Raw genomic sequence first — 12905 nt, forward strand, 5'->3', positions numbered from 1 at the left:
ACTTTGCCTCCACTGACTCATTAGAGTCCAGATGATCCCTCTTTGTAGCAAAGAATGCCATAGATTGACCACCCTCTGACTAAAGAAATGTCTCCTCATCTCCTTCCTTAAAGAACGTCCTTTAATTCTGAGGTTACGACCTCTAGTCCTAGACTCTCCCACTAGTGGAAACATCCTCTCCACATCGACTCTATCCAAACCTTTCACTCTTCTGTACGCTTCAATGAGGTCCCCCCCTCGTTCTTCTAAACTCCAGCGAGTGCAGGCCCAGTGCCGACAAACGCTCATCATAGGTTAACTTACTCATCCCTGGGATCATTCTTGTAAACCTCCTCTGGACAGCACATCCTTCCTCAGATGTGGCGCCCAAAATTGCTCACAATACTCCAAATGCGGCCTTACCAGCGCCTTATAGAGCCTCAGCATGACATCCCTGCTTTTGTATACAAGCCCTCGTGAAATAAATGCTAGCATTGAGTTTGATTTCTTCACGACAGATGTGAGTCCCCACATATCTGGCGCTAACAAAGTTACAAATTACTCATTAGAGTCCAGATGGTCCCTCTTTGCGCTCAGCCAGCACATCCTTCCTCAGATATGGGGCCCAAATCCGATAATCCACTGATTCGCAGCAGAAGCAGGTTCAAGATCCACACTTGATGCCCCTTGTAGAATAGAATGCCTTTTATTGTCATTCAAACAGACAAGGTTTGAACAAAATTTAATTCCTACAGACATGACATTACAAAAAAACACAAATCACACACTTAACACAATTTACATAAACATCCATCACAGTGAATCTCCAACACCTGCTCACTGTGATGGAAGGCTAAAGTCTTATCTATTCCCTTTGTTCTTCTCCCACGGTCCAGCAGTCCCACTGCAATGTCGAGGTGACTGGGGCTCACGATGTTAAAGCCCCCCGGCGGGCGATGGTAAGTCACGCAGCCGTTTAAGCCACGCGGGGCGATGTTAGGCCCCGCTCCGAGTCATTTAAACCCCGCAATTCCGGTGGGGCAAGTTGCCGTTGCGGGAGCTCCGAAAAGCGGTCTCCCACCAGGGACCTGCGAGCTCCCGATGTTCCTGTCCACCGGGCCTGCGGCCGGAGCCTCCGAAGCTCCGAAGTCAGGTTGCAGCTGCGCGCCACCACAGCTCTCCCCGCTCCGAAGTCGGCCAGCTTCGCGATGGCAGGTCCGCAGGCTCCGCGACTGGAGCCCTCAGGTTAGTTCCGGTTGGAGGCCGCCGCCAGCTCCGCGATGTTAGGCCCAACGACACCGGAGACCCGACAGGGAAAAAGTCGTGTCCCCTTACAGGGAAGAGATTATATGGTTCCCCCCCCCCACCCCACATATACACAGCTAAAAATTAATAAAAATTAAAACCCAATACATACATCTAACGGGACAAAAATTTAAAAAAAGACAGACGGACTGTAGTCGAGCTGCTGCCGCTAGGCGCCGCCACACCATCATGTCCGCTCTGGATCTTCATCAGAGCAACTCACTGGTTTTCTAACCCTTCTCCATAGCTGCGCAAATGTCGCCTCACCATATAATCATAGACTTTCTTCTTGATCACCACAGTGGAGCCGACCTCAACCACATTTGCATGCAGTGCATTTTCAATTCCAACCACTTGCGTTAAAAAAAACGATTTTCTTCACGTCCTGTTTCACTCTCTTCCCCTTTGTTTTATACTGTGACATCTAATCCTTGACCTGCCCACCCATGGGAACAGTCCGCTGCTGGTTATTTTTTAATCAAATCTGAACTTGAGTTTGAGTTTTAGTTTATTGTCACGTGTACCGAGGTACAGTGAAAAGCTTTCGTTGCTTGCTAACCAGTCGGCAGAAAGCAGAATGTGTAGGCAGGAACTGCAGATGTGTAAGAAAGAACTGCAGATGTTGGGTTTAAATCAAAGGTGGACACAAAAAGCTGGAGCAACTCAGCGGGACAGGCAGCATCTCTGGATAGGGAAGAAGGGTCTCGACCCGAAACGTCACCCATTCCTTCTCTCCAGAGATGCTGCCTGTCCCGCTGAGTTGCTCCAGCATTTTGTATTTATCAACGGAGAGCGGAAAATCTCTCCTCATTCTTCAGACTTCAGAGATGCAGTGTGGAAAAAGGCCATTCGGCCAGGCAGACCAGCGATCACCCCCATACTATCCTTCACACCAGGGACAATTTACAATTTTACCAAAGCCAATTAGCCTACAAACCTGTATGTCTTTGGTGTGTGGGAGGGAAAGGGAGCACCCGGAAAAAAATACCCACGCGGGCACAGGGAGAATTACATCTCATAGAAACTTACAAAATTCTTAAGGGGTTGGACAGGCTAGATGCTAGATGCAGGCTAGATGCAGGAAGATTGTTCCCGACGTTGGGGAAGTCCAGAACAATGGGGTCACAGTTTAAGGATAAGGGAGAAATCTTTTAGGACCGAAATGAGAAAAACATTTTTCACACAGAGAGTGGTGAATCTGTGGAATTCTCTGCCACAGAAGGTAGTTGAGGCCAGTTCATTGGCTATATTTAAGAGGGAGTTAGATGTGGCCCTTGTGGCTAAAGGTATCAGGTGGTATGGAGAGAAGGCAGGTACAGGATACTGAGTTGGATGATCAGCCATGATCATATTGAATGGCGGTGCAGGCTTGAAGGGCCGAATGGCCTACTCCTGCACCTACTTTCTATGTTTCTATGAATGTACAAATTACACAGTCAGGATCCAACTCAGAACACTGGCAGCGCAAGGCAGCAACCCAACCGCTATGCCACCGTGCCACCCTGTTCTCTTGAACACTCTGCCTCAACATCTCAATAGTCTGTGATGCTCTTTGCTCTTCATGTGAACACGTGAGCTAAGTGAATGATTAAGTCACACGTTACAATGATTCACTTCTGACAATTCCATAAGATTGTGACTATTCTGACCCCACCTCCGCACCATATTACCATCCACCCACAAAAACCTTTCATTCTGTTGCTTTTCGAGAACCTATCTACTTCTGCCTTAAAGGTATCCAGGGACTACTTCTGCTGACCTTTGAAGAAGAGAGTTTAAAAAAAACTTATTTTTGAAGAGCAGAGGGATCTAGGACTACAGGTACACAGTTCACTGAAAGGTCAGAGGCAAATGAAGTCGTCAAGAAGGCTTTATAGAGTCATAGAGTGATACAGTGTGGAAACAGGCCCTTCGGCCCAATTTGCCCACACCGGCCAACAATGTCCCAGCTACCCTAGTGCCACTTGGTCCATAACCCTCCAAACCTGTCCTATCCATGTACCTGTCTAACTGTTTCTTAAACGATGGGATAGTCCCAGCCTCAACTACCTCCTCTGGCAGCACCCACCACCTTTTGTGTGAAAAAGGTTACCGCTCAGATTCCTATCATTTCCCCTTCACCTTGAACCTATGTCCTCTGGTCCTCGATTCCCCAAAAGACTGTGCAAAAGACTTTAGTTGCATTGCCCCTCATCATTCAGGGTGCTGAGTATAGAAGTTGGTATATTATGCAGTAGGCAGTGAAGAAAGCGAATGGTATGTTAGCATTCATAGCAAAAGGATTTGAGTATAGGAGCAGGGAGATTCAACTGCAGTTGTACAGGGTCTTGGTGAGACCACACCTGGAGTATTGCGTACAGTTTTGGTCTCCAAATCTGAGGAAGGACATTCTTGCCATAGAGGGAGTACAGAGAAGGTTCAGCAGACTGATTCCTGGGATGTCAGGACTTTCATATGAAGAAAGACTGGATAGACTCGGTTTGTACTCGCTAGAATCTAGAAGGTTGAGGAGGGTGGTGAATCTGTGGATTTATTTGACACGGAAGGCTATGGAGGCCAAGTCAAAGGATATTTTTAAGGCAGAGATAGATTACTTCTTGATTAGTTTGGGTGCCAGGGGAATGGGGTTAGGAGGGAGAGATGCATCAGCCTTGATTAAATGGCAGCGTAGACTTGATGGGCCAAATGGCCTACTCCTGCTCCTATCACCTGACCTTATAACCTTATGAACATTTAAAAGACACTTAGACAGGTACCTAGATAGTTAAGGTTTAGAGATATGGGTTAAATGCGAGCAAATGGGTCTTGCTTAGATGGGGAATCTTGGTCGGCATGTCCAGTTGAGCTGAAGGACATATTTCGATGCTGAATTACTCCATAACTCAATAACATTCATCACCCTAAGGGAACAAATCTATGTCTATGTTTTAATGTGTTTGATCCATTATTTTCAAACAGTGATCCCTGGTTCTAGATTCTCACACAAAGGAATGATTCTCTCCACATCCATCCATTCAAGATCCCTCAAGATCTTAAATCCTTCTTCCATGTTTACAATAGACAATAGACAATAGGTGCAGGAGTAGGCCATTCGGCCCTTCGAGCCAGCACCGCCATTCAATGTGATCATGGCTGATCATCCACGATCAGTACCCCGTTCCTGCCTTCTCCCCATATCCCCTGACTCCGCTATCTTTAAGAGCACTATCTAGCTCTCTCTTGAAAGCATCTAGAGAACCTGCCTCCACCGCCCTCTGAGGCAGAGAATTCCACAAACTCACCACTCTCTGTGAGAAAAAGTGTTTCCTCGTCTCAATTCTAAATGGCTTACTCCTTATTTTTAAACTGTGGCCCCTGGTTCTGGACTCGCCCAACATCGGGAACATGTTTCCTGCCTCTAGCGTGTCCAAACCCTTAACAATCTTATATGTTTCAATGAGATACCCTCTCATCCTTCTAAACTCCAGAGTGTACAAGCCAGGCCGCTCCATTCTCTCAGCATATGATAGTCCCGCCATCCCGGGAATTAACCATGTAAACCTACACTGCACTCCCTCAATAGCAAGAATGTCCGTCTTCAAATTAGGGGACCAAAACGGCACACAATACTCCAGGTGTGGTCTCACTAGGGCTCTGTACAACTGCAGAATTACCTCTTTGCTCCTATATTCGACTCCTCTTGTTATAAAGGCCAACATGCCATTCGCTTTCTTCACTGCCTGCTGTACCTGCATGCTTACTTTCAAAGACTGATGAACAAGGACCCCCAGATCCCATTGTACTTCCCCTTTTCCCAACTTGACGCCATTTAGATAGTAATCTGCCTTCCTGTTTTGCTACCAAAGTGGAAAACCTCACATATATCCGCATTAAACTTCATCTGCCATGCATCTGCCCACTCCCCCAACCTGTCCAAGTCACCCTGCATTCTCATAGCAGTTTAGTTTAGTTCAGTTCACGTTAGTTTAGTTCAGTTTAGTTTATTGGTACACCTGACAAGCTTTTGCTGCGTGCTAACCAGTCAGTGGAAATACTATACATGAATACAATCGAGCCGTCCACCGTGTACAGATGCACGACAATGGGAACAATGCTCAGTGCAAAATAATGTCCAGCATAGTCCAATCAAAGATAGCCCAAGGGTCTCCAATGAGGTAAATAGTAGCTCAAGACCCCTCTCTAGTTGGTTCAGTTGCCTGATGACAGCTGGGAAGAAACTGCCCCTGAATCTGGAGGTCTGCTTTTTCACACATCACTGATGGGAGAGGGGAGCAGGGGGAGTGACCAGGGTGAGACTCTTCCATTGCCCAAACCTTGGCTTTCACTCAGTCCTCCCCTATTGAGAACAAGGATAGCTTCCCCGATCAACACATTCCAATTTATTGACCTCTGTGTTTAATTGATCAGCTTATGGAGTTGCTGCTTCATCTTCGAAGGTGGGCGGCATGGTGGCGCCAGAGACCAGGGTTCAATCCTGACTACGGGTGCTGTCTGTATGGAGTTTGTACGTTCTCGCCGTGACCTGCGTGGGCTTTCTCCGAGATCTTCGGTTTCCTCCCACACTCCCAATATGTACAGTTTGTAGGTTAATTGGCTTGGTATAAATGTAAATTATCCCTAGTGTGTGTAGGATAGTGTTAATGTGCGGAGATCGTTAGTCGGTGCAGACTCAGTGGGCCAAAGGGCCCGTTTCCACGCTGTATCTCCAAACTAAACTAACCTACAGTAAATTTCTTTACCAAAAACATTTTCCATTCCCCTTAGACACAAAGTGTTGCAGTAACTCAGCGGGTCAGGCAGCATCTCTGGAGAACGTGGATAGGTAACATTTTGGATTGGGACCCTTCTTCAGACTGACCCATTCCATTTGCAGATCCCTAGTCTGTTCTTCCATCTCTTCCCAGTCACACCTCCTTTCCCACAGCACTTTCCCCACAGTAGATTCAGGACCTTGCCTTTTACCTTATCCTTTCCCATCTTCCAGGGACCCAAACAATCCCTCCAGGTGAAGACACAAGGAACCGCAAGGTGTTGGTTTTATTTTTTTTAAAGTCACAAAGTGCTGGGGTAAGCTGCAGGTCAGGCAGCATCTCTGGTGAACATGGATACTTGACATTTGTAGCTAGACCCCAGTATCAATTCACTTGCACTTCGTTTAGTTCAGATTGATTTAGAGATACAGTGTGGAAACATGCCGTTGCGCTCGTGTAGTCTGCACCAATCAACAATCACCCCATACACTAGTTCGATGCTATGCCAGTTTCACATCCTACTCACTATGCGCAGTTAACTGCAGCCAATTAATCTACAAACCTGCACTTCTTTGGAATGTGGGAGGAAATCGGAGCACCCGGCCAAAACCCAGACGGCCACAGGGAGAACGTACAAACCCCGCACCGACAGCACCCGTGGTCAGGATTGAACCTGGGTCTCTGGCGCTGTGCGGCAGCAACTCTACCGCTGCTCGACTGTGCCGCCCATGTTATCCTGGACTTGGTGTTAACAACGTGGCCTCCTCTGCACTGAGGGGAAAAATGCAGATGGGCCACTGCTTTATGAGGTAGGCACAAAGTGCTGGATAACTCAGTGGGCCAGGCAGCTGGGCCGGAGAAAACGGATAGGTTACATTTTGGATTATGACCCTTCTTCACAGCCGTGTATCTCAGGGGAGGCCGAGTTACTGCGGCATTCTGTGTCGATCTTTGGTATGGACCAGCATCTGCAGTCTCTTTTCATTGCTTTGTGAGCCAGCAAGAATGACCCTGATCTTCCAGCTACCTGTCACTTTAACACTTTAATTCTGGATCTGACTCCTCTTTGACCTGTTTCTCTGCGGTTTGCTGCTATGTTCCAATCATGCTCAGCGTTTGAGGAACTGCACCCCATATTTCCTCTGGATACGTTGCAATCTTCCGGGCTCTGTCAACAACTGCAGATATCATTGGCCAACTCCAAATGTACCCTCCATGTAATGCCAGCCCAGTATTTCTCTCCCCACACACACTGCCTGATTTATTGGACAAAATACAGTTCCGATCTACATTTTGCCACTTTTAAATAGACAAAGTGCTGGGGTAAGTCAACGGGCCAGGCAGCATCTGTGTCTCTAAAGTAAACTAAACTAAACTAAATTAAACTTAACTGCCTTCCGGTTCAGAGATCCAGCTGTTATCTACTAAGCCATTGGCAACTGTTGATCTCCTCCCCACTCTGGTAACCAGTGCCCCAAGGAGAGGGTGGAAGTTGTGCCGGCACATGTCAACAACGCAGCTGTGAGACACAAGACCACATCACAGGGCTCCTCCACATCCCCCCCCCCCTTCTCATGTGCGGAAAGAATTGGCTCGTGGCTCCAGGCGCACGGCCGCTTGACTGAAATCAAAACCTGCGGCGAATAGTCAACATTTGCAGCGCTACACCTGGCCAGTGAAGTTGACCAAACCAGTTGCCTTAAGTACGAGCTGCAAAAAACCTCGACGCACCTGCTAGTCGACATTGAGACACTGGGGATAATTCAGCCCAGGCATGTACAACCACAAACAAGCATTGTCTAACATTTAAGAAACAGTTAGACCGGTACATGGATAGGATGGGTTTAGAGGGATATGGACCAAATGCTGGCAGGTGGGACTTGTGAAGCTGGGACATGTTGGCCGGTGTGGGCAATTTGGGCCGAAGGGCCTGTTTCCACGCTGTATCACTCCATGACACTCGATGACTCTACAAGCAACCCCTTTTCCCTGTTTAGACTTTAGAGATTCAGCGTGGAAATAGGCTCTTCGGCCCTCTGAGTCCATGCCAGCCAGTGATCACCCGATACACTAGCAATAACTTACGCCCACTAGGGCCAATTTTACAAATTTTACCGAAGGCAATTAATCTACAAACCTGAACGTCTTTGGAATGCGGGAAGAAACCGGAGCACCCGGGGAAAACCCCACACGGTCACAGGGGAAACATACAAACTCCGTACAGACAGCAGCCGAGGTTAGGATCGAGCCCAGGTTGCTGGCGCTGTAAGGCAACAACTCAACCGCTGCGCCACCATGCCGCCCACTCCCTTCAACTCTCGGTACCGTGATCAAAATAAACAGCAGCTGGAAGCTTCAACTTGGTGATCCTTTGGCTTGATGCTGGGTGGGTCTACAAGTGGCTTACCCTCACCCTGACACCTTTGTGGCTGGGCCAAGCCTTGCATCTCTGGAGTTCCCTCGGTTATCGAGGGCCATGATAGGAAGCGGTCAACTTTGGCCAGTCTCTTCAAACAGAGAGTGGTGAATCTCTGGAACTCTCTGCCACAGAAGGTAGTTGAGGCCAGATCATTGGCTATATTTAAGAGGGAGTTAGATGTGGCCCGTGTGGCTAAAGGGATCAGGGGGTATGGAGAGAAGGCAGGTACGGGATACTGAGTTGAATGATCAGCCATGATCATATTGAATGGCGGTGCAGGCTCGAAGGGCCGAATGGCCTACTCCTGCACCTATTTTCTATGTTTCTATGTTTCTCCATCAGCCAAGTTCCAACGCCTTCCCAGTTGGGGGAACAAGGAGACGAGTGGGGAGCACGTTAAGGGCACAACTGAATTACAACCGTACTGAAAAGGAACTGCTGGTACTGGTTTATACCAAAGAGTAATGGGCCTATCCCACTTAGGCGATATCTCAGGCGACTGCCGGTGACTGTCAAGTTGCCGGCAGTCGCCTTAAAAAAACGGCAACTGGAATGGCGACTGTCAGAGTGGAACACACACACACACACATCGCTTCCTTCACCAGCCCGTTATGCAGGTGGGGGACAGGGCAAGCGGGGGGGGGGAGCGCTGTCTGAGTGAAATTCACACGGTGCAAAGCCAATGTGATACAGACACACAACTCGATGAACAGGAAGGTTGGTATGTAATTATGAAGCTGAAAAGCACAGCGTCCTTTAAAAAGGGTGGGAGAAGGGAGGGAGAGGGGGGAGAAGGGAGGGAGAGGGGGGAGAAGGGAGGGAGAGGGGGGAGAGGGGGGAGAAGGGAGGGAGAGGGGGGAGAAAGGGGGGAGAAGGAATGGAGACAACTTTAAGAAGCCATAGATACACGGCTGTGAAGCTCGGCGGACATTTAACATTACCGGTCGGTTATCCTTGGTTTTGAAAACTGTTGCTTACGGTTTTTTTTCCCCAATGAGCCAATGAAATTCACCGGTCTGCACCGGTTACAGCGTACGAGAACCTAAGGGAACCTTCGACCTCCTGGCGACCCACTAGGACCTCCTGGCGACCCACCTATGGCTCGAGAATTCACGCCACTCTCCGTGGCGGCTTCATTCTAGTCGCCGCTAATTTTTCAACGTTGAAACATTCGCGGCGACCATAATGAGGCCGCGACTAGTTCCCAGAATGCGGGAATTCCTCATGACCATGAAGGCGACTACCCGGCAACAACATATGGTGACCATGTGGCGACTGCATACTCATGCAGTCGCCTAAAAATTTGCCAAAGTGGGACATGCCCATGAAGTTAGAAGTTTAATGTTTAAAGAACTGAGGTTTAGTTTAGTTTAGCTCAGTTTAGTTTAGTTTATTGTCATGTGTACCGAGTTACAGTGAAAAGCTTTTGTTGCGTGCCAACCATTCGGCAGAAAGATTACAATCGAGCCATCCATAGTGGGCAGATACATGATAAAGGGAAGTGCAACTGTAACTACTCTTCTAGTTTTCTTTCTCCCCCATCATTGCAATCTGGTCTCAACCCGAATCGTCACCTCCCCATGTTCTCCAGGGATGCTGCCTGACCTGCCGTGTTACTCCAGCATTTGCGTCTTTCCCCAGCTAATTAAACTTAATGAGGCGAAAGGCACTTTAGGATATTCTGCGGAAGGCATCAGATAAAGGACAGTGTTCACTTCGTACATGGGTCACACTTCAGATCGTGCAGCCTGCACGATAGCTGTCAAGGCACAGCCGTTAGACCACAAATAGCGGTTTATCAGATTGCTGAAGTATCAGCGGCCCACACACTCACGGAACGTCAGTGCGGTGAGTTTTGCCTGCTACTGAGGAGAGGAAGGGGCCTCTGTGAACGACCTTCCACTGCCGCATATAACTCTGAGCTAACGCAACATGAAGCTGCCCGGGAAGAGGAAGGAACCTGTACTGACCACATCTCAGGGGTTGGAATCTGTCTCCCCTGTCCCTGGGACCCTCACCCTTGAGCTCATTAAACATAGAAACATAGAAAATAGATGCGGGAGTCGGCCATTCGGCCCTTCGAGCCAGCACCGGCATTCAATATGATCATGGCTGATCAGCCAAAATCAGTACCCCATTCCTGCTTTCTCCCCATATGACTTGATTCTGTTAGCCATCAGAGAGCTATAGGCACACAAATTGAAGTTTTATCTAGTTTGGCCGACTCCCGCATCTAGTTTTATTATCGTGTCGTGTACTAAGGTGCAGAGAATCGCTTTGTTTTGCATCCTATCAATCAAATCAGATAATACTCATAAGTTCTAGGAGCAGAATTAAGCTATTCATGCCCATCAAGTCTACTCCGCCATTCGATCACGGCCGATCTATCTTTCCCTCTCAACCCCATTCTCCTGCCTTCTCCCCCTGAAACCCCGTACTGTACTTAAATGCAAACAAGTCAAACTCAAATACCACAGGTAGAGCAAAGGGAAAGGTTGAGTGTACAGTTCTCAGCATTGTAGTGCAACAGTTCCAAGCAAAGTTCAGCTTGGACATTATGCACCATAAAATTAAAAAAACAATTCTTAATGTGACAGCTGGTTGTTTTGCAATCACTTCTCATTCTGTCCCCTGCAGGGTTTGTACCGTTGGCATCAAGCTAAGCATGCGGTTGCTCTGTGTGACTTTCATGCCAAAGGAACCGGGGCTGTGCATAAAGGAAAGACAGCAGCCCCGTACTATACCGATATATATTTTTTACCAGGTCCACTCTCTCTCCTGCAATGCATTGTGCTTTTAATTGAAGGTCTGATCAGAAATGCCAGCTTGCTGCGTTAGTTGACGATCACATAAACCTTACAGGCAAACGTGCAGCAAGCTGGATACACTTTACGCTGGCTCTAAGCCCATGAATTAAACGTGACTGATCCCTTGCTCTAAACAAAGGAATTATAATTTGGTTGCATTTTTTTTCTGAACATATGCAAGCAGCAATAACAGTGTAAAGCAAATGCCCAAGGCACAACACAGGAACATTATCAAATACTGGTCCCGGCAACCAGTTGTTGAGAGTAGGTAGTGAAAGGGATACTCTTTTAACAATCAGCTTGAATGAAAAGTGAGCTTAAGAGAGACAAAGAGCATGCAGATGCATGAAGCTTCACATGGGTATTCAATAGAAAGGTAGTTTGCAGGTTGAAGGACTCACCTGAAAAGGTTAAATTGGCAGGCATTCAATTGAACTATTTCTGCATCTTTGCGTGATCTTTCAGAAACCTATATCATGTACCTGTCAGGAAATGACGTGCGGAAGGAAGTTTTGGTTTTCTTGTTAAACGTTGTCTCAGATGATAATCAGAAGGGCGCTGGATAATCAGTTGAGCACATTTCCAAATCAGCCGCTAGCGAAAACTAAACATGGATCAATTTTGCATTTGCAAATGCACACTTTTATTGACTGCGTGGAGCATTCGAAAAGAATATGAAAATGCATCAGCAGCATAAACACCACGTCCCTTCGATCAACTTTGTTGCCAAGGTCTTAAGCCTCAAGTTAATTGATCTATCACTAAGGCACACGTTAGTTTGTATTAATACTGTCATCGAACAGGAAGTCCTTACCTCAAACTTTTACGTTGTAAGTCAGCTCAAACCACACAATGTACACACCCTTTTTGTGGCTATTTTAGATTTTACAACAGTTTGCTTCATCACTTAGCCATTCCTTCTGCCCTCTTGGTTTTTTTTCATACCCCGATGCTTCTCGGCACTCAATCCCTTTTCCTAACTCTACCGAAGGGCATACTGAGCATACTAACGGAGCGCCGACCAGTCTGACTGTCCCCCTGATTAAATGTTATCTCTGTATGCTTCATTGTCACCTTTTTCCTAGCTAACTGTGATCTATTCTACAGTTTCCCTGATCCTCGTCTCCTTTGAGGTCTTGTTTTCACACCTTACCCTTCCTTATCTATGTGTCTCCCTCTCCAATCACTCTCTGTCTGAAGAAGGGTCTCAACCTGAAACGTCACCCATTCCTTCCATCCGGAGATGCTGCCTGTCCCGCTGAGTTACTCCAACATTGTGTGTCTCTCTTCGACACGAACAGAGCAATTTTGGGCCCCATGTCTGTGGACGGATGTGCAGGCGTTGGACAGGGTTCAGAGGAGGTTTGCAAGAACGATTCCAGGAATGATTGGGTTACATATGATGAGCGTTTGATGGACCTGGGCCTGTACTCGCTGGAATTTAGGAGGAGAAGGGAGGACCTCATTGAAACTTACCGAAAAGTGAAAGGCCTGGATAGAGTGGATGTGGAGAGGATGTTTCCGATAGAGGGAAAGTTTAGGACCAGAGGACATAGCCTCAGAATAAAAGGACCTACCTCTAGAAAGGAGATGAGGAGGAATTTCCCTAGCCAGAGGATGGTGAAGCTGTGGATTTCATTCACA

At 47.5% G+C, this 12905-nt stretch overlaps 1 protein-coding gene across 1 annotated transcript in view; it reads right to left on the bottom strand.

Moving 5' to 3' along the window:
* The window catches only part of LOC116974643 (P2Y purinoceptor 8-like), a 34770-nt gene extending 22990 nt beyond the window's left edge, over nt 1–11780 (bottom strand). Inside the window, exon 1 of the mRNA XM_033023335.1 lies at nt 11663–11780. The gene's annotated coding sequence lies outside the window, so the exon portion shown is untranslated. The remainder of the gene's footprint in view (nt 1–11662) is intronic.
* Between the last annotated feature and the right edge of the window lie 1125 nt (nt 11781–12905).

Source organism: Amblyraja radiata, chromosome 6 (genome assembly GCF_010909765.2).
Source record: "Amblyraja radiata isolate CabotCenter1 chromosome 6, sAmbRad1.1.pri, whole genome shotgun sequence".
Lineage (NCBI taxonomy): Eukaryota > Metazoa > Chordata > Chondrichthyes > Rajiformes > Rajidae > Amblyraja > Amblyraja radiata.